This window comes from Palaemon carinicauda, chromosome 3 (genome assembly GCF_036898095.1).
Source record: "Palaemon carinicauda isolate YSFRI2023 chromosome 3, ASM3689809v2, whole genome shotgun sequence".
Lineage (NCBI taxonomy): Eukaryota > Metazoa > Arthropoda > Malacostraca > Decapoda > Palaemonidae > Palaemon > Palaemon carinicauda.
In genome coordinates this window covers 48893995-48915301 of record NC_090727.1, presented here as the reverse complement: position 1 = coordinate 48915301, position 21307 = coordinate 48893995, and the positions used below count along the sequence as shown (strand labels likewise).

The 21307-nt window shown below is 37.2% G+C and overlaps 1 pseudogene; it reads right to left on the bottom strand.

Moving 5' to 3' along the window:
- Positions 1–888: 888 nt before the first annotated feature.
- LOC137631773 (unconventional myosin-Vb-like) lies at positions 889–20884 on the bottom strand (annotated as a pseudogene).
- Between the last annotated feature and the right edge of the window lie 423 nt (positions 20885–21307).

Genomic DNA, 21307 nt, shown 5'->3' with positions numbered 1-21307 from the left:
TCTCATATATAGCTTATTCATTTCCTTATTTCCTCTCTTCACTGTGCTATTTTTTCTTTTGGAGGCCTTGGGCTTTTAGCATCCTGCTCTTCCAATTAGGGTTGTAGCTTAGCTAGTATTGTAATATAATCAATAATGATTACACCTCGATGCAATTTTATAAATGGAATGTCTTCGTAATTTCTTTAAAAAGAAATAACTTTCACATAATTAACATAGTATGTGGTGGCCTGGTGGTAGTGCCCTTGCCTGTTGATCGCCAGACTGGGGTTTGAGTCTCGCTGAAACTCTTTAGTTCCTTTGGTAGCTGCAACCGCACCATCCTTGTGAGCTAAGGATGGGGGTTTTGGGGGAGTCTTTAGGTCTATAGGCAGAGTCATCAGTAGCCATTGCCCGATCCTCCTTCATACTAGCTTGGGTTTAGAGGGGGCTTGGGTGCTGATCCTATGTAATATGGTTAGTCTCTAGGGCATTGTCCTGCTTGATAGGGCAATGTCACTGTCACTTGCCTGTCATTCATGAGCAGCCTTTAAACCTTTGAACAAACAATATTCTACCGCATATAAGAACGACACAACAAGATTGGTATATTAATTCAGAACCACAGTAAAATGAAAAAAACATTAGTTCTACCATTTTTTTTAATATTCACTGAACTGAACTACCGTTATGGGTTAAAAAGTATTTCTACATTTTTTTATGCCAAAGTTATTTCAAAATTAATGCTGAACAAATCTACATAGAAAAAAAATCGGTTTCTTTTCCTTGAAATGATTAAAAACATTTACAGGTACAATAAAGTAAAAAAAAAAAACTAAAATAAACGGCCTGGTTCAGTTGTAGCTCACATTTGGCATAAAATTAACAAGGAAAATATTTTACCTCTGCACTTATAAGGGTAGTTTGTAATATATATTAGAGAAATATGGAAAAATATCTAAAAAAAAAAGTACGATCTATCATTTATCCAATAAAATACTTGCCGCTCTAACACGTGGCACGTGCTCGAAGCGTTGCCGTGCCCAATTGCCACGGGCACAAAACTGCAACCTGATAATAGTATATTTGAGACGTTGATAACGAACTTTCTTGAGCCATCCACGCATACACGCTTGGATTTTGATGGCAGCTGCGGTTTGACGCATATGGTGGACACGTCTGTAATGAAAGTTAGAAATTTCTTTCATGATTTTCTTGATGATTTAGGAAGCAGTTATGGTATATGCCTGACATGGTAGTTATTCTATGGCTTGGAAAGGTGGGTTCAACAAAGGCATAACTTCCAATCATTTTTGTCAACTTAAGGCAGTTACTCTAAGGCTTTGTGTACTAGACATATCCTAAGTAGATTTCAATAAATTATAAATACTATTATTTAGCATAACAGTACTGTATTTTTCTTATGTTCTGCTATATTTCTCCTGTATTTATGATTCAGTTCAATGATTATGCTTTAAGTTTCCTTACTTTATGTTATCTACAAATATTTCAATTGTAAATTCTATGAATAGATTAATATAGTTTTTATCTTTACATTAAATAGCAGTTTTAAAATAATTATTTTGCATGCATACAATATACCATTACTAATTCGTAGTACAGAACTTTACTGTGCAGTACATCTATAAAAAAAAAAAATCATCAAACACAAAATAAATAAAAAATTGACACGTGTGACATTTGAAGCAAATTATATGAACAGATTCCTTCTACAAACCTTCTTGATATCAGACCTCTGGTGTATCTCTGAATAGTCATGGCTGCATTTCGCACAGTTATGTAACGTTTGCGATGAATAAACATACGAACATTTTTCTGGATCATGACACCAGAGTCGGTCAGCTCGTCATTTGTCCATGTAAGCAACCTGTCCTGCTCTGAAGATGATTTTGGTGCGTCCAAACTTGAATTGATCTTCATCCTGTCGGTATAGGAAATAAGGATATGCATGAAGTCAGTCACCATATAAAAGAAAATAAGTCTAAGCTGAAAGGGAGAATTGTAGTTTATATCTGTGGTATTACACTGCGGATTAAGCTCTCTCCAGAACAATAACCAAGGGTAAAATTACCATATGCGGATGCCAGTATTTCTTAAAATTCCCGTAATTGTCAGGAATATACACACAAGTATCTTTTTGAAGTTTTTATAGTTTATATATGAAAAATCTATTTTAATGTTCTTACTGTTCTTAAAATATATTATTTTAATTGTTCATTACTTCTCTTGTAGTTTATTTATGAGTATTTCCTTTTTCCTTTTCTCGCTGAGCCAGTTTTCCCTGTTGGTGCACTTGGGATCATAGCATCCTACTTTCCAACTAGGGTTGTAGCTTAGCTAATAATAATAATAATAATAATAATAATAATAATAATAATAAATAATTTGCAAAAAAAAATATACAAAATTTTGGTGAAAATCATTTTGTAAAATGATCATTTATACAATCGGAAATACTAAACTAACGAGAAACTATTTAATGGTAATCCTTGCATTACTATTGAGGTTATTGTTCAAAAACTTAAAGAAGCTGTGATACTACTGTGACGGGCCGAGAGAGGAGTTGTGCAATCAAAGGCAGATTGGAAACGACTGAGTTATATTGTTGTGGAACACTCTCCTTATATACAAAACCTCAAGGCAACAGGACATGACAAGTTCACAAGACAGACAAAATCACAGAGGAAAAACCAGACTTGAATTTTCATGTTCGTTTTAGTGCGAGGGAAGAGCGAAGATACAACCATAATATATACAAAAGGAATTATGTACAATTGTGTGAAACACGGTTGGTACATGGCTCCCCCCCTAAAAATGACATACTGTACATGTTAAATAGGGCGCCCTGATCTAGAGAGGCGAACTGTAGGCGGGTCATCTGGCAGAAGATAAGCAGGTTTTAGACGATCAATGGAGACCCAGTCTTCTTTGCCCCGAATGTTTAGGAGGAATGCTTTCGGACTGCGTCGGATCACAAGGTAAGGTCCCGTGTAAGGGGGCGTTAACGGTGGCTTGCTGGTGTCGTTGCGCAGGAAGACGTGCGTTGCAGAGTGCAAGTCCGTTGGTATGTGATGCTTCGCTGGGGGCTTGTAAGTCTGGCGGCACGGAGTAAATTTTCCCACGACATGACGTATGCACTGGAGATCGTCGGAGGAGGTTGTAGAAGGAAAAAACTCGGCAGGGACGACCAACGGGTCGCCATACACCATTTTGGCTGCCGAGACGTCGAGGGCGTCTTTAGGAGTGGTCCTTAGTCCAAGGAGGACCCAGGGAAGCTGAGTAAACCAGTTGCAATCCTTGCAGCGGGACATCAAAGCTGCTTTGAGGGTGCGATGAAAACGTTCAACCATTCCATTGGCAGCGGGGTTGTAGGCCGTTGTGTGATGTAGGGTGATGCCCAGGAGATTCGCTAATGACGTCCATAATTGAGAGGTGAAAGTGGTTCCCCTGTCAGAAGTAATATGCTCAGGGATACCGAATCTTGAAATCCATCCAGAGAGTAAGGCAGATGTACATGAGGCGGACGTTGCAGTTTCCATGGGAATGGCTTCAGGCCAACGAGTGGAGCGGTCGATGACGGTAAACAGGTAACGATGTCCTTATGATGTGGGTAGGGGGCCTACAACGTAGACGTGAATGTGTGCGAAACGACGCTGAGGTTGAGGAAAGGTGCCCACTCCGGAATCCGTGTGTCGATGTACTTTGGAAGTTTGGCAAGAAGTACAGGCACGGACCCAATCCTTAGCATCCTTAGAAATGCCGTGCCAAATGAACTTTGCCTTCAGCAGCTGTGCAGTAGAACGGCACGAGGGATGTGAAAGGCCGTGGATGAAATCAAACACCTGTCGGCGCATGGGAGCAGGAATCCAAGGTCGCGGTCTACCAGTACTGACGTCACAGAGGAGGGTGGTGTTGGAGTTTTTGGGGGGAAAATCCTCCCAACGGAGGGACGTGCAGGATGTCCTACATGCTTGATACTCTGGATCCTGTCTTGGGCTTCAGCCAGGGCGTTGTAATCCAATCCCAGTTGAACGGCAGCCAACGTGTTTCTTGACAGGGTATCGGCAACGGGATTCATTTTCCCAGGGACGTATTGGAGGGTGCAATTGTATTCAGCCACGGCGGAGAGATGTCGGCGTTGACGGGCGGACCAGGCGTCAGACTGTCGAGTGAAGGCGTGCACCAGAGGCATGTGGTCTGTACGAATGACGAAGGGCGTACCTTCTAAGAAATGGCGAAAGTGACGGACAGCCAAGTGCACCGCCAGCAATTCTCGATCGAAGGTAGAATAACCCGATTCTGCCTTGGACAGTTTTCTGCTGAAGAAGGCCAATGGGCGGGGCGAGCCTTTGACCACCTGCTCGAGTACTGCACCAATAGCGACGTCGCTGGCATCGGTGGAGAGAAGGAGAGGGGCGTGTGGGATAGGAAAATTGAGAGCCGCAGCAGTTGATAGGGCCTTCTTTGCATTGCAGAAGGCTGCTTCTTGAAGGGGACCCCACTTCAGGTCCTTTGGCTTGCCCTTGAGGGAGGCGTAGAGGGGAGCAAGAGTGGTGGCAATGGCTGGCAGAAAACGGTGATAATAGTTGATCATGCCCAAGAATTCCTGCAGAGCTTTGACGGTCGAGGGCGTGGGGAAATTCTGAACGGCTGCTACCTTCTCGGGGAGGGGATGGACTCCTTCAGGAGTGATACGGTGCCCTAAGAACAACACTTCGTTGGCGCCAAAGGTACACTTGTCGTACCGGACTACAAGGCCGTTTTGTTGCAGGCGGTCGAGCACGATGCGCAGGTGACGGAGGTGTTCCTCTTTTGAGGAGGAGAACACAAGTATGTCGTCCACATAACATACACAGAAAGGGAGGTCCCCTAAGATGCCATCCATGAGACGTTGAAACGTTGCCACAGCATTACGAAGGCCAAAACAGGAGTAATTGAAGGTGTATGTGCCAAACGGAGTGGTGATGGCGGTCTTGTGGATGTCTTCTGGGTTCATAGGCACCTGATAATACCCCTTCAGGAGGTCGAGCGTAGAGAAAACCTTCGCTTTGTGCAGGTAGGAGGTTACATCGGCAATGTTTGGGAGGGGGTAGTGATCCGGTTCTGTTTGCATGTTCAGGCGCCTGTAATCCCCGCACGGACGGAGGGAGCCGTCTTTCTTCAGAACGATGTGTAAGGGTGACGACCATGGGCTGGAGGCCTTTTGGCAAAGGCTCATTTTCTCCATTTCGGCGAACGTCTGTTTGGCGGCTGCCAATCGTTCCGGTGCTAGACGTCTGAATTTTGCGAAGACCGGGGGTCCCGTCGTCTTGATATGGTGATAAATACCGTGCTTGGCAGGAACCGTGGGCGTTTGGCGAAGTTCTGGACGGAAAACTTCCGGGTACGACGTGAGGAGGTGGGCGTAGGCATCCGTGGGTGCGCTGATGTGGAGAGCGAGGTTAGAGGGGGCGGGTTGAAGAGGTGTCGACAAGTACGAGTCTGCGTTGACCAATCGTCGGTGGGCGACATCGACCAGAAGGTGGAAATGAGAGAGGAAATCCGCACCGAGGATTGGCATTGTGACGTCAGCAACGAGAAACTTCCAATTGAATTTACCGTTTCCGAACGATAATGTGAGGCTCTCGTAACCGTAGGTGGGTATCGCAGATCTGTTGGCAGCTACCAAGCGGACGTCGGCAGATGTAGACAGACTACGTTGTGCCTTGAAGAGTTTCCTTGGCAAAAGAGAACGACAAGCACCCGTGTCTACCAAAAATCGCACGCCCGTTCCTGCATCCTGTAAAAAGAAAAGATTAGAAACATGGGAGGCCACCGCCACAAGCGATGGCCTACTTACACGTTTTTTGGCCACTGACAATCTTTGGCACATTTCTTCGCGGTTGCCCCGAATCTGAAGTGGTAGTAGCAAAACTGTGGTGGATGGGAGGTAGTAAGTGGCTGTAGAAGTCGTTCGTTGGGGCGCGAGCGATCGGTGGGTGGTGGGCGGCTTTGTCGCCGCTTCGGCACGTCACGGGGTAGGCGTGTATGTCCTACGGCATTCATGTCAGCTTCGGTGTACGTTGAATAGGCATCCTCGACGTCAGGGGTGGAGGCGTTGATGGAGGTCTTGAAGTGGCTGTCCATAAGGGCGTCGGCTTTGGTCATCAAGTCCTTTATGGGTAAACTATCGACATCGGGTATGGCAGCGCGCACAGGTTCAGGTAAACGGCGTATCCAAAGGGCACGGAGTAGGTTCACCTCACGAGGAGAGCCGTCTGCGGCAGGTTGAAGGCGAGCGATACTGGTCATTTCCCTGAGGGCAAGCGAAGCCCTTTGGTCCCCCAACGGTTGTTGCGAGAGCTGAAAAAGCTTTGCTATACGGGCGGCTGGCGACGGCGAGTACTGTTGCAGAAGGTATGATTTGAGGTCGTCATACGCTATTGGGGTGTCTCCTTGTTCACAAAGCCAGTCGGATATTTCTGGGAAGGTGTCTTCGGGTATCGCCGCGAGAACATAATCCGCTTTGGTGGTTGAGCGAGTCACGCCCCTGATACGAAACTGGACTTCTGCGCGCTGAAACCAAGCAAACGCCTCTCCGCTGGCAAACGATGAAAGTTTGAATGGAGAGGCCGTAGCGCCAACTGCCGTAGAGACCGTCATAGTACCAACGATGGAGGGGTGAGGGGGTGGGGGTGGAAGGCGGTGGAAGCGAGTCGACTTCCGGGGTCACCAATGTGACGGGCCGAGAGAGGAGTTGTGCAATCAAAGGCAGATTGGAAACGACTGAGTTATATTGTTGTGGAACACTCTCCTTATATACAAAACCTCAAGGCAACAGGACATGACAAGTTCACAACACAGACAAAATCACAGAGGAAAAACCAGACTTGAATTTTCATGTTCGTTTTAGTGCGAGGGAAGAGCGAAGATACAACCATAATATATACAAAAGGAATTATGTACAATTGTGTGAAACACGGTTGGTACACTACTTTATAGTCTCAGGGTTTCTTATGATTTTTATTGCATTGATAGAGTATTGTTTTGTGTACCATTAATGTATGCTTAATTATATTCCTTTTTCTATAATGGACATTATATTCATTGGAAGTCTGGTCTTTTAGGCTTAATAGAGGAAGAAGAATTTACACTTCTTTTACAGCATGAAATAGATATTTCAGATCAGAAGTGGGGAAAGATGCAGACAAAGAAGATGATCAGAAGTATCATTAATGATGGGCATCCAGCAGCGCTAATTCTAACAGTTTCCAAGACCTGGTTCCTGGTTCCTTATTGCTCACTCCGCAAAATAAGTTTGCGGGCACTATCTCTTTATAGATAAGTGCAAAGCTTCTAAGCTTATTCTTATTATTGTTATTAAGTTTATTTCACCTGTACCTTAAATAAATTAATATCATAATGAGATTGTCAAACTTTACTTTTATTCCCTTCTACCTTGAAATTAGATAGGATAACACCTTACTTTCATCAGTTTTGGCAACCTTTTGTGGTCAGTTTGTACTTCTTAAATTCTTCTTTTATATGTATTGCCCTACCTATAAAAGCAGCCAGATCTCTGCTAGGATTTTTTAGCGTACCTAAACTTATTTCTACATTCTTTAGCTGTCCTAATTTTGGGCATAAAAATAAATGTTCGGTAGTATCGTCTTCATCGTTGCACAAGTCACATATTTTCCCTTGAAATTTGCTTCTAAGTTGAGCATACGCCACAAGCTCTCAGCTGTTGGATGGCCCTTGTTGGATCGAAGGTAAAAGACATCTTATCATCTTTAGGCTTGATGCACCTCACATAGTGAGTTATATAGTTCAGCGTCGCCATCAGGAGGCTCAGAGATTTGCGGAATTGAGACCCAACCTGTAAACATTGATAATTTTGTTGAAGCAATTACAGCTTATCATGGATACAAACTAATAAAATACTGTCTTAAATAAAGATGACATAAACTGATATATCTTAATGTTCTTTATAACATATGCATAAGTTTCAATGCAAACTAACATTTCAAACTAATGAACATGGAAAGTTAAATGTATCCCTCAAAATCATAATTACCGATTTTTGTGAAAATCAATGTGTAGCAATTCAATTGCAACTGATAATGAAACCCTCCTATAGCAAGATCTCAAACAAAATAATAGAATATGAGCAAAGAATGGACCCAAATATTTCAAAATAATAAGTAATGGATCTGGAATGTATTTTTCTTCGTCAGAAAACTTACACTTTTCTTCGTGTCTTTCGACTTGGCAGGACCTGCTGGCATGACTTTCACTTTGGTCTGAGCCCCTTTAGCTTTCTCAGTCAAGAGGGAACGTCCTAAGGGATACTGTAAAGTTTAATGGAAAATTCATTAACAGCAACGTACAAAATAAATGATACATCTAAAATTATTTTCTCATCATTATATAGAAGTACTTCAAACAACATTAAAATTTCCATTACCAAATATTTACCAAAACTTTGAGACATTAAACTAATTAAATAATTAATAGTCATTATTATTATTATTATTATTATTATTATTATTATTATTATTATTATTATTATTATTATTATTATTATTATTATTATTATTATTATCCAAGCTACAACCCTAGTTGGAAAAGCAAGATGCTATAAGCCCAGGGGCTCCAATAGGGAAAAATATTATATTGAAAATAATATTAAATTTGTCTTACCTGACTAGACTTAAGTATATTTACACAATCCTCAGAGACCGTGTCCCTATTTTTCTCTAAAAATCCAGCACATTCATAGCCCACTTTATCAGCAAAATGCGCGATAACAAAGGATGTATTGGAAAGCCTTGGCTTGCTAAAATGGTCCCACTTTTTGCACTTGCCATACAACTTTTCAACCCAAGATTGATCTGATCCTTTGGGCATCTGGAGACAAAGTAACAATTCTATTATTATTATCATCATCATTATTATTATCATTATTATTAGCTAAGCTACAACCCTAGTTGGAGAAGAAAGATGCTATAAGCGCAAGGGATCCAACAAGGAATAGCAGCCCAGTGGGGAAAGGAAATAAGGAAATAAATAAACGATATAAGAAGTAATGAATAATTAAAATCAAATATTTCAAAAGCATTAACAATAAAACGGATATTTCATATATAAACTGTAAAATCGGGTATCAATAGACACTGACAATCCTTATTACTTCATTTCAGTATCATTATATAGTATCAGATCTCACCATAAAGAGAGTTAATAACAGCAAACTTGACTCGTCAAGAAGAACGAGTATGCCCAGCTTGCTTTCGATGAGATCAATGCAAGGTTGATTGTCATAGAAGTTAATGAATTCCCACTCGATCTGCTCCTTCACATATTCTTCCTGCTCCAGTTTAAACACATGCTGTGAAAGTTAATAAATAATGTCAAGAAAAATACAGTGCAATATATTGGAATAACAAAATATATGAATTGGCACGTATTCCTCTACTAGGCCTATCACTATAGAAAATGGGAGTAGGTTAAACTACACAAAACTCTGGTCGTTTGAGAGGAGGTTCCAGGTAACTCTTAAGAAAGTGTTTCGAGGTAAGTCCCTGTGTTGGAACAAACTACATTGAGGGTAATAAAGTTTTACTTAACTATAATTCAAATACAAAACAGAAATCTAAGTCTGGGGAATGGATATTAAAATTCAAATTTTCCAAAAATAGCCAATTTTAAAAGTAATTTGTAATTTTCTTGCTGTGCAAAGCCAAATCCCTTACAAAGGGGAAGGTCTCCAAACCAAATCAGTTAGAACGGCTGTTTAAATCGTAAACGAGGTAGTTAACAGCAGTATGAAATTTCCATTTTTTTTCTATTTCATTTGGAATGAAAGAAGTGCATCTAAATGCCTTTCTTGCCATAACAAATTTGGGAATAAACTTGAATAAAACAACTGTTCAAAACAAAATTGCAGATCAGTATGAAAGCTATGTCTTTTTTTACCTGATTGAACTGTTGCTGTAGCTTCTCATTAGCATAGTTGATACAAAACTGCTCGAAACTGTTCATTTCAAAGGTCTCAAACCCATAGATGTCAAGAATACCAATGAATCTGGAAAGAATAGACAAGGATGAATATGAGGTCTTATATCATGACAAATAGGTTTCATATTAATAATGTGATATCTACATGGTACAACTCCAAAAAATATTTAAAAACTTGACAAATTCTATTAAAAGCTATTATAAACTATCAACACAAGGGTTGCATTTTGAATTATGTCATGCAATGTGAATTTTGGGTCATTCAAACTAATAATCTCCATGAACAAAGCATGGTAAAGGGGTAGTTGTGTTCAGTGACCGCCAAAGTTTATAAAAAGAAGCCTTTTTGATGCTTTCTTGATCACTATGCTGTATAAATGATATACAGTAACATAGTACTGTTGTATACAGTATACTATTTTGAATTTTAGTTTATCTTAAACTTGAACACATCAAGAAGTTACTGTACTTGCAACGAGACTAAACTGAATAAAAGAGCATAAGGATAACCAGCAATAAGGATAATAAGGATAATGCGGAATAAGGAATGAAATACTGATATATGTAATAAACAGACTGAAATGAATTGTAAAATGTTGTAAATAACAGAAATGAAGAGGAATTAGAGAATTATGAAGAATGGGAAAAACCTTTTAGCCTTTGGACCAACATTTCCTTTACTTGAAAAATGACTCTACATTATATTATATCCTTTTATAATGGTATCAATGTATGTATGTATGTATCAATGTTCAAGAGTGGATAATAAAATCAGCAGTTGAGGAATCAGCTAATGTGGAGGCTCTGTACTGTAAATAGAAATAAATATATTTCATCCTGCTCTCGGGGAGATGAAAACCAACAAACCTGGATTGGTCTGCTATTCAACATTTGTTGATTTGCGATACAATCCAGTCGAACACCTTGGCGTAGATATGCTTTGCTAAAGCATCTCTAGAAAACGTTGCCTGGAAGAGAGAGCATCAATCATTGTAATAAATACTGAATAAATAAGAGAAAATTATGGACATTACAGTTTTCCTATTGTGACATATCTAACCAAGAAACCTGATTCGTAACTAAGCAGATTTTAAAATGTTATAAAAAATTATCAAAAGATCTATCTATTTATCTATATATACACCAAAAATTATGAATTTAGATAATAAATACATATCCCTAAAGACACAAACCTCTGCTGTTGTTAAAGGCTCCGTGAAAACTTCTCTTCTGCTGACAATCTTGCGGTGACACAGCCATTTTCTTAAGTCATCCACATCAACACCAAACAAATAGGAGGCTATTTGCATCGATTCATCATTCTTCTGCAAAAATCAAATTCATTATTAGCAGTTATATGTTGATTTGTTTGACTGGTAGGCTAGAGAGTCGCAAACTTCATTATTAAAGGAAAAAGAACAGGCAAATATCTGGATTTTTAATGCATAAAGGCACCAAGTCCATATCTTTGAAGTTCAACTTTTCTATGCAACGTTTAAGTTATCCTTTGAGTAATATGTGACAACTGAAATACAATACAGTGGTACCCCAGTTTACACGTAAACTAGGCAAATATATTCTTTCTTGTATCCACAGACCTTATGGTGCCATAATTTCTTATTTATTCCTATACATTTACCTGTCTTGCACTCTTTAATGAATTCTTAAAAGTATTATCAGCTTTTTATCAAATAATGGTTAACATATCGTCAAAACAACTAATTTCTCATTCATAAGGATTGTAAAGAATATTAGAGTAACAGCCATAGATACATCAACTTGAAAAGGGAAAGCATATTATCCAACTACACTTCCAAGAAATACTTGGGGCACTTTCCATAACATTGGCTTTTTAAATATGAGAACAGGCTTTTCTTGGCTCTCAATGAATAACAAATATATTACTGTATATCTAAATACTAAAAAATACATTTGTTTATACATATACACAGACATATACTGTAAAACCTGATACTCACATTAATAGTTGAATAATCAGTACCCGATTCATCAATGATAACATTGCCCAGATGTAGAATTCCAGCTAAAAACCCTATAAATTTGGTCCTGTGAATTATCGTTAATGCCGAGTAGGTTAAATGCTTGGCACGTTTCATGGAAGTTAGCACCATCATCAACGCCATCAATATGGGAGCTGAAACCTTGGTTGAGGTAATCTTGGTGACCTGAAAAATAAGTGTCGCTATTAGCCTCGGTTAATATTGTACCTATATCTGTTCCCAATTTTCAGTGAAATAGAGGTAAAGTAAAAGAAAATACTGAGTGCATAACATTTACAAAATTTATACTCAAACTAATTTGGCCAAATCAAGATATAAATGTGCAAATTAAGGGATTGTCATCATGAAAATCTACTTTTTTTATATATATAAATCTTGGAAATTCAGGAATAAACAATAACCTTCACCATAAAAAAAGCATTTGATAACTTATCTATGCACTACCATTTACTGTAATTGTATCTTCTACATCTATGTTTTCTTTTAACCGATAGCTTTCAACAGAAGTATTTCACTTGATGCAAATTTGTATTTTTCAAAAGCTTATATAGTACAAATGTTGCTATGCATTACGAAAGCATTTCTTGCAAATCTACAGATTGCAATTATTAACATAAACATACTGCAAATCCTAAGTCTCTCTTTGTTCAAGTTTATTTTTTCCGAGTACAGAAATACTTCTCATTCCTACATTGAATTTCTATTTGCATTTAACTTGTAAATATACAGACTGGCTTCTCATTTTAGTCAATTGATAATTTTCAACCTTGAAACCCACGCTCATTCAAAAACACCAGTCCACTCCCAACACAATTCTGCTACATATAATGCGTTCGCCCCTTCTGTTCTATAAATGGGAGAAACACTGCACATTAAATTGTTTTTATGTATACATGGAATAACTAGAAATGTTAGAAGTTTTAGGCATATGGCCTGGCTTAAACATACATATACTGCAGTACAACACACACACACACGAATTCATTTCCATTAAAGGCTCCACTTGCAGATGGCATCATTACCAAGAAACCTGAGTAGTAAAAGCTGATAAGGACGTGTAAACAAGTGCGTTTTTAACAAGAGAAAGAAATAGAAAACATGGAATGCTTTAGAAAATAGAAAAGATACCACAGACAGACCTGTTTTGTTACACGAATACAGTAAAGGGACATAAAAACTTTCAAATTGTGTCTGTGTAATAACATTATTGCAGAAATAGATAAGCCAAAATGATGGAATTCTATTTCCAGATACAGTGTAGATATTAGTAAAAGGAAAATGAAGTTTAACTTGTATTATAAAGCTCCAGAAATACCATATATGTACTTGAGTGATCAAATTTTCATGATATTTGATTTCTTGAAGAGAATTAAAAGGATTTTTTATATGTAAATGGTTACGCAAATGATACATTTTTCTCTGATCCTTGTGTTTGAAACTCAGGTTGTGTAGACATGACTGTCTTCAACTTTCTTACCTAACTAGTCATTAGAGTATGTATATACTCAAAACTAAATTAAAATCACAAAGACAATAATGAAGAAGGATTTCAAATGATTTTCCTGTGCTATGAAAAGAAAAAACATGTATCTACGACTGATTACAATTCAGGCGCCGAAAACATGAAACAGGGGTGTTTTTTTTTTTTTTTTTCTTTTACATATGTACTCTATTCATTTTACTCAATGAAATCTTTTCAAAAATGATCATAGGAAACATCTCGCTTACAAACTATCAAAACTACCCGTCAAGAACAAAAGGAAAATATAACGAAAATACTGTATTCTTTCTAATGTTATAAAATCTCCCCTATGTATTCTACCTTTTGAACATAAGTTGAATTCAAAATAACTTTACAATGAAGTATTAATTTAAAGTGAGCTTTAAAAGTACAGTACAATAAATTTTAATGAACATTGATCTGATAAATTCTTCATGTCAACGATAGTGTAAATGAATGAAGTACTGTATTGAAGTGAAGTCAAGCTTGGAGAGGCAAACAAGGAAGAATAAAATAAAAATCATCCTAAAATTTAGTCTTTGAATTCCCAGCTGTTTATTGACTGTGTTTTTCATTGAAGCTAAAATAGACTCAAGTGTAGAGAGAGATTACTCGAGTGCCATATGCGGATGAGATCATGGGGAGGAGTAAATGGAGATGGTTTGGACATGCTCTTCGCACTCCCCAAGAGAGATTATAGTTCACCAAACATTTAACTGGGCTCCACAAGGCACTAGAAGAGTTGGAAGACCCAGACCTACATGGCTGAGGACTATGAAGCATGAAGTCAAGAGATGATGGGTGGAGAGGTATTGAATCAAAAGCTCAAGATATAGACGACTGGCGAAATCTAACCGAGGCCCCTTGTGTCAATAGGTGTAGGAGGAGATCATGATGATGATGTAAAGAAACAGAAGAATCCTTAGCTAATAACAAACGCTAATCCTTTCTAACAAACTTCTTCAAAGCTATACTTGTCTCACCTCATAAATAAAAAAATAATTACTGTACAATACAAATTTTCCACCATAAGACTTACTGTATATTCTACAACTAATCACATTTATTTTGACAGACCTATCCATGTGCAGACTTGAAATGTGGGGTGACACATTACAGGGTCTTAAAACATTACTCAAGCACATACGGTATTGTAGATGCATCTAATATATGGCCACAGCTTATTTACTTGATTTGAATAATTCATCTGAATCTAAAGGATTTTTTAAAATTTAGCTTTTTCCCGACTCTAAATTCATGGAAAGCATAGATGAAATCTATTCAAATTGTTCTTGAATGATTATTCAAACTATAACCAAATATTATTGCAAGTTTAAACATACAACATTAGCAACCTTATGGCCTAATTTAGCTTCTGCAATATTTCCTTTTACTCATTAAAATATACAAAACAAGCATGTGTTGATAAAACTTCTTCATGAGAAGCTTTATCAGAGCAGAGAGGAAACTTTCAATTGAAGCCAACTGTAAAATCCTCTCTCAAGACAGCCAAAATATATGTAGATAATAATAGAAGGAATAAGTTGACTATATTTTAAACATGAAAACTTTTATCAACTGCATGCAAAAACTTTGCACTTTAAATGTGTATCTTTTCCTCTCGCAGCTTTCTCATTACAGAAAAAATAATTATTTTCATAAATTCAAACGGGTTCAGCTTGTCAAATTCTCAATGACCTATTGGCAACTTAAAGAATTCTTCCTATTACTTCAGTGTGTAGATATAGTAATGGTAAGCAGGAAAACCCTATATGACGATGATCGTCATCATCCTCATTATAATCATTATAGTTCAACCCTAAAGATATGATAAGCAAGACATCATTATCATCATTGTAGTTTAACTCTAATGAAAATTGTATTTTCTGCCTAGTATCCCTCCTTTACTAGGCTGAGGATAAAATGGCCATTGCATCCGATCATTTATCACAGTAACTACTATCAGTATTTCTTACAAACAATAATTGGTAATACCACTAAGATAAAGTAATACCCTTTAACTTTAATTATTCATGAATACAGTCAACAATCATCTTATGAATACTGTACTTATCTTTACAAGTTTCAGTGGGCTACAGCCAATACATTACAAATGTGACTGTGCCCCTTCCTAATACATGTATAATTATTTTTTTCTCTATGTTTTACAATGTCCTTTAACCTCAATAAAACATAATGTAAAAGGGTAAAATGAAAAATTTATTGGAACCTATTCCTGAAATAATCAAAGAAAGTGAGAGACCATACTTCCAAAAAAAAAAAGAAAAAAAAATTAAAAAAAAAGAAAAGAGGAGGATTCGTAGAATTTAAAAACTTGGTAATTGTTCTTACTAAGTTTGTTAATCACTTTTCAAATGTCTTTTGTCACAATTTGCAATGAAATACCTTTCTTCTCTAATCTGTAGGAAGGTCATTATTTGCACAAGTTTTTATGTGGATAACTGATTTCAAAAGTTTATTATATCCTAATGTACAACCTCCTACTCAAGTATCTATTCTCTGTAAGGTCACCTTACTTTCTTCACCTCCTCTTTTACATATCCTTCTACTGCTGTTATCTGATAACTCTGGAAGAACTGATGAATTTCTTCCGGCAATATTTTTTGTACGAACCACAAGCAGCCCGTCGACAATCTATATGAACTTTACTCTCACTCTTCAAATTTCTTGTTTAATGATAAAAGTTTCAGTAAGTCACTAATAATGAGCTATTTTATCTTGACAATTTCATTCTAAAATACAAAAACTTCATTTCAATTTGGGAACACTTTATATTCTACATACAGATGTCCTTGTTGCCACAAAGTCTCAGGATTTTGTCTGTCATATTGTTCACTTGATACAAACAAACTTCTGCTGGACAGCTACTGCACGCTGGCTTTTCTTTCAAAATAGAATGACCACAATTATCCTGTTTTCCCAAGGAAAAAGTAAAAAACCAACAAGCCCACAATTAAGGCAAAATTATTAAAAGATAAATTCAAATAATGTTCAATATTTACACTATAATATCTACAAAGAAAATTCTACTTTCCCACGTATTAAGCGCTTTTAATATTAGAAGTTGTAATTTGTATAACCACATAAGTTGAAGACCTATTTAATCTAAGAACTGAAAGGTTTTATACACTAAACATCTTATTAAGGTGATATGTTAGTAAAGTAATCACAATTCTGGTCCCAAGCTAAAAATCTTGACAAATATCATTTACATAAATGTAACAAATGGCAGGATAGGACGATCCAACACGGAAAACTTATGTCCACATTTTAATTTTAGAAGCCTCTTACTGTGCAGACCTCACCAGGTAATACTTTATCAAACATCACTCATGATGTTTCTATTGTCTACCTTTCCAACCGAGTTTGCAACTACAGTATTGTGATTCTCCAAGGCTTGCTTATTATCCCTTGTACTTGCTATACCCATCTCTAGCTTCCACGACAAACTTTATTTATTCATTTTTTTTAGCTTTCTGAAATCAAAGTCCCCTATATTGAACAATAAGACCCTGTGCAAGAAACACATCTTCCCTCACTTACTGAATCTTAGGAAGACAAGCCTGAAAACACAACATTCCCTAAAATAAACTCTGTGTAATTAATGGTGTCTGCTTTTACACCATATAACTGGGAGATCGATCAGTTTCAGATGATCCTTTATCAATATCTGACTTAAAAATATAGTAGCTCCAATCAGCAAAATGTGAAGAGCTATGGTAATCTCCTTAGTACTAGCCAACATATGCTGTATAAACATCTCCATGAATGAGAAAGTATATACAAAGATATATATAAGATTTTCTAAAATGCAAAAAGAATGAATCTATCCTACACTTTTCAACTACTTATTACTTGACACTTTGAAATACCTCTAATGTCTTCAGAGTTGATATGGAAAAAGTATCGTTACGAGTTCCAAAGGCAAAGAATCCTTTTCAATGGGATATAACATGAAACGTCATCTATGAAAGTACGAAGCAGCTACTATGTTCATTACAACTATATCCATAAATGAACATGTAGGCTACTATAATTGTTCACAGCATATAAACTCACTAACATAACTATTTGCCATAATAAAAGCAGTTATAAATCACAATTTAGTTATGTGAATAATAATGAATACCAAACAATTGACAGTAGTCTGAACACCTTAAATTCAATGGATCATATACAACAGATATCAAACATACATGGAAGCAGGAATTAAGTATATCTGAGGTACTAAACCTGAATGATTAAAAAACATTAAAAGTGGAATCTTACCTCATCTGAGGTGTTTTCATTTCTCCTCTGAAGCAACAGCACACAACTGGTAAAACATAGGATAATTTCTCTCATCTGGGGCCTGTGATAAAGACAAAAAACATGATTCTAATCAAACAGGAAGTCATCATGTCGGAAGGCAATCAGTAAGATGAGAATCACTGACACCTTACTTACAATAAGCAGTTGATCATTTAAAAACTACGTCTGATATAGTGTGGCATCTCGCCATTCTGATATTAACTATAGTCAATTCTTTTTAGTGAGGCCGATTTGCACAGACTCGGAGAGGTACCCTTTTACCTCGGAAAAGTTTCCTAATAGCTGATCGGTCGGAAGTATTTTTGTCCGATTACTTCCGACCAATCAGGTATCAGGAAACTTTTCCAAGATAAAAGGGCACCCCTGCGGGTCGGTGCAAATCGGCCTCACTAAAAAAAAACTTACTTTAGTATCTATATATATCAATAAATGTTTCTCTCCCACAAATAATCTTTATAACTTGGAATTTATCTGATGCTCTCATCTGTACTATAATTTTCTTTACTAATCAGAGACGTAGAAATATCTACCAGTATAAATGGATAACAATCCACTCCCATCCATCTCCTGCTCTCATTAAACCAATATATTAAAAATAATATAGAAAAAACTACATAGAGTACAATTTTTTTCACTGAATAAAGAAATTAGAATAGTTATTATCTATAAAAAAAACTACAAGGCTTTCTATCCAACATTAAATAAGTCTTTTTACCTGGAAGACCACTCTTGACTTTTCCAAAAGGTAAAGTTCGCATGTTGGCGCCCATAATAGAATAATTTCGAGTAAAGTCCAGCTCAATATATTTTCCGAATCGCGAACTGTTGTCATTTCTCGTGGTTTTAGCATTGCCAATAGCCTGAAATATACAAACCAATTATGAATAAAAAAGTGTCCACACAAATAGTACCTGGTACATAAAGGCAGTCAACATCTGGTAACAAATACCAACTATTATTATTATTATTATTATTATTATTATTATTATTATTATTATTATTATTATTATTATTATTATTATTATTATTACTAGCTAAACTACAACCCTACTTGGAAAACCAGGATGTTATAAGCCCAAGGGCTCCAACAGGATAAAAGAGCCCGGTAATGAAAGGAAATGTGGAAATAAAAAAACTACAAGAGATTTAATGCATAATTAAGATATCTTAAGAACAATAATAACATTAGGTATGAATATCTAAATCCTTTACTGACAGTACCAAAATGTTCCATAAAAATTGTGTAATAACTTGATCTTTTAATTAGTTTCCATCCACATAGGAAATAGAACAGGATCATTTTCATATCTAAATCATCATTGCCTATTTGTTTAAATTGCTACGATACTAGAGAACTAGTAATATGAATCATGACCTTTACCATATGGGAATAGGAGCATAAAATTTGATTCATTAGAAACAAAACAACCACATTAAGCATCAACTAGACTTTACGTACTTACTTAAACCAAGTACTGTACGTACATAAAGTTTAGTTCATACTTAGTCAAGCGGCTTTGTTTCTTTTGAATAGAATTTTATGATCATATTCCCTTATGGTAAATGAGGGTTCAATTAGCATGTAGTGTACAGTATTGAACAGTACATTGTTCCTACGGTATTGGAATTTTATTGACAAATTCATAAGTTGCACATCACATCCACAGAATGGGTACAGTTGTTCCTCACTATCAAAAATCATGAAAGGAATACTTTTCCTTCAGTAAATCATCACAACTACTTACCTCCATGATTGGATTGGATACCAAAATTTTTTTCTCTACGTGCGTTTCCGAATCGACCGAACCCCCCCCCCCACCCCCCCCACTGGCGAAGTATCTCATTGCGTACTTTGCCGAGACTGTCTTTCCAGCACCTGATCCTCCCGAGACGATAATGCTTTGGTCTTTGTCCTCCCTATTACGAGGAATAGCAATATTGGATAGGGTACAATACAGTACTGTATACAGGAATTAACAGTTGTTGAAAATATTCACAATAGCATGAACAAGGGAAAGCATAGCTATTTTTGGTATAAATTACTCTATAATATACTAATTAAAGCTTTGCAAATTTAGTGGACTTGGTAGAATTAAATTCAGTGCCTCTGTAATACTATAAAGGTATAAGGCCGCTCATGAATGGCAGAGGCAAGGGACAGTGACATTGCCCTATCAAGTAGGACAATGCCCTAGAGACTGACCATATTTTATATGATCAGCGCCCAAGCCCCCCCCCCCCACCCCTCCATCCAAGCTAGGACCAAGGAGGGCCAGGCAATGGCTACTGATGACTCAGCAGACAGACCTATAGGCTCCCCCAAACCCTCTATCCTCAGCTCACAAGGATGGTGAGGTTGCAGCGACCAGAGGAACTTAAGGAGTCTGAGCAGGACTCGAACCCAAGTCCGGCACTCACCAGGCAAGGACACTACCACCAGGCCATACACACAAAAATATATTTTCTAAACTGTATATAAAGTATATTACCAAAAAAAAAAAAGAAAAAAAAAGTTATAGACTGCTTCTATATTCACATTCTGTACATTAAATTACCTTTCCATCTGTGTGAAAGCCTCTTCAGCCCCTGCAAATATATGGAGGTCCAGATCTCCCATATTGTGACCCCTATAGGCAGTGATTGTGTCTTGTCCGTAGATGGGAAGCTCATCGTAGGGGTTGAAGGCCACAAGCACAATACCTGATGCTTAGGTACGCAAGTCCAGTATTCCCAACATCAACTATACAAGGAGATAAATGGGTGCTACTCCTGGGGCAGGCTCTGTGAATGTTTGTCACTTGTCAATTAAATATTCAGTAACTAAATTATAACTCAATACAGATTGCAATTGTCTTTTTAGCATCATTTACAAAAAGTTGCAATTAAGGATGGTTATCAAACAAGTGTACAGTTAGAATCAAAAGAACGCCGACACTCAGGGGAAATCTTTCGTCAGATGTCTCTAGTGTTCCCATGACAAAACGGACAAGGAGTTACTCTTCTTACATCTTCTACGAAATGGGAGGAGCATTCTCAAACCTTAGCGAATCAGACAGTAAAGGGCCGTCTTTGTTAGCAAAAGTATACAAATGTTACAAATCAAGTTGCCATATTTCAATTCTGTATAATCATTTGACGTCTCAACTTTTCATTACAAATACAAAACACACACACATACACATACACACACACACACACACACACACATATATATATATATATATATATATAGACTTATTTTTCAATTGCTACTTTTTTCGTAAGAGGGACCAAGTAGACACTTTCCAGGGGAAGGGGGGGGGGGATTTCTCCTTCAACCCCCTGCCCCGGCCCTTCCGACACTGAGCAAATAGAAAAGTCATTTGTGTTTTAGGGGTTGTGGAGACAGGCTGCTAATTCATTATTAGTTTATTTGTAAAAGATAGCAGCAGTAGAATAAAATAGCTCCTGTTGA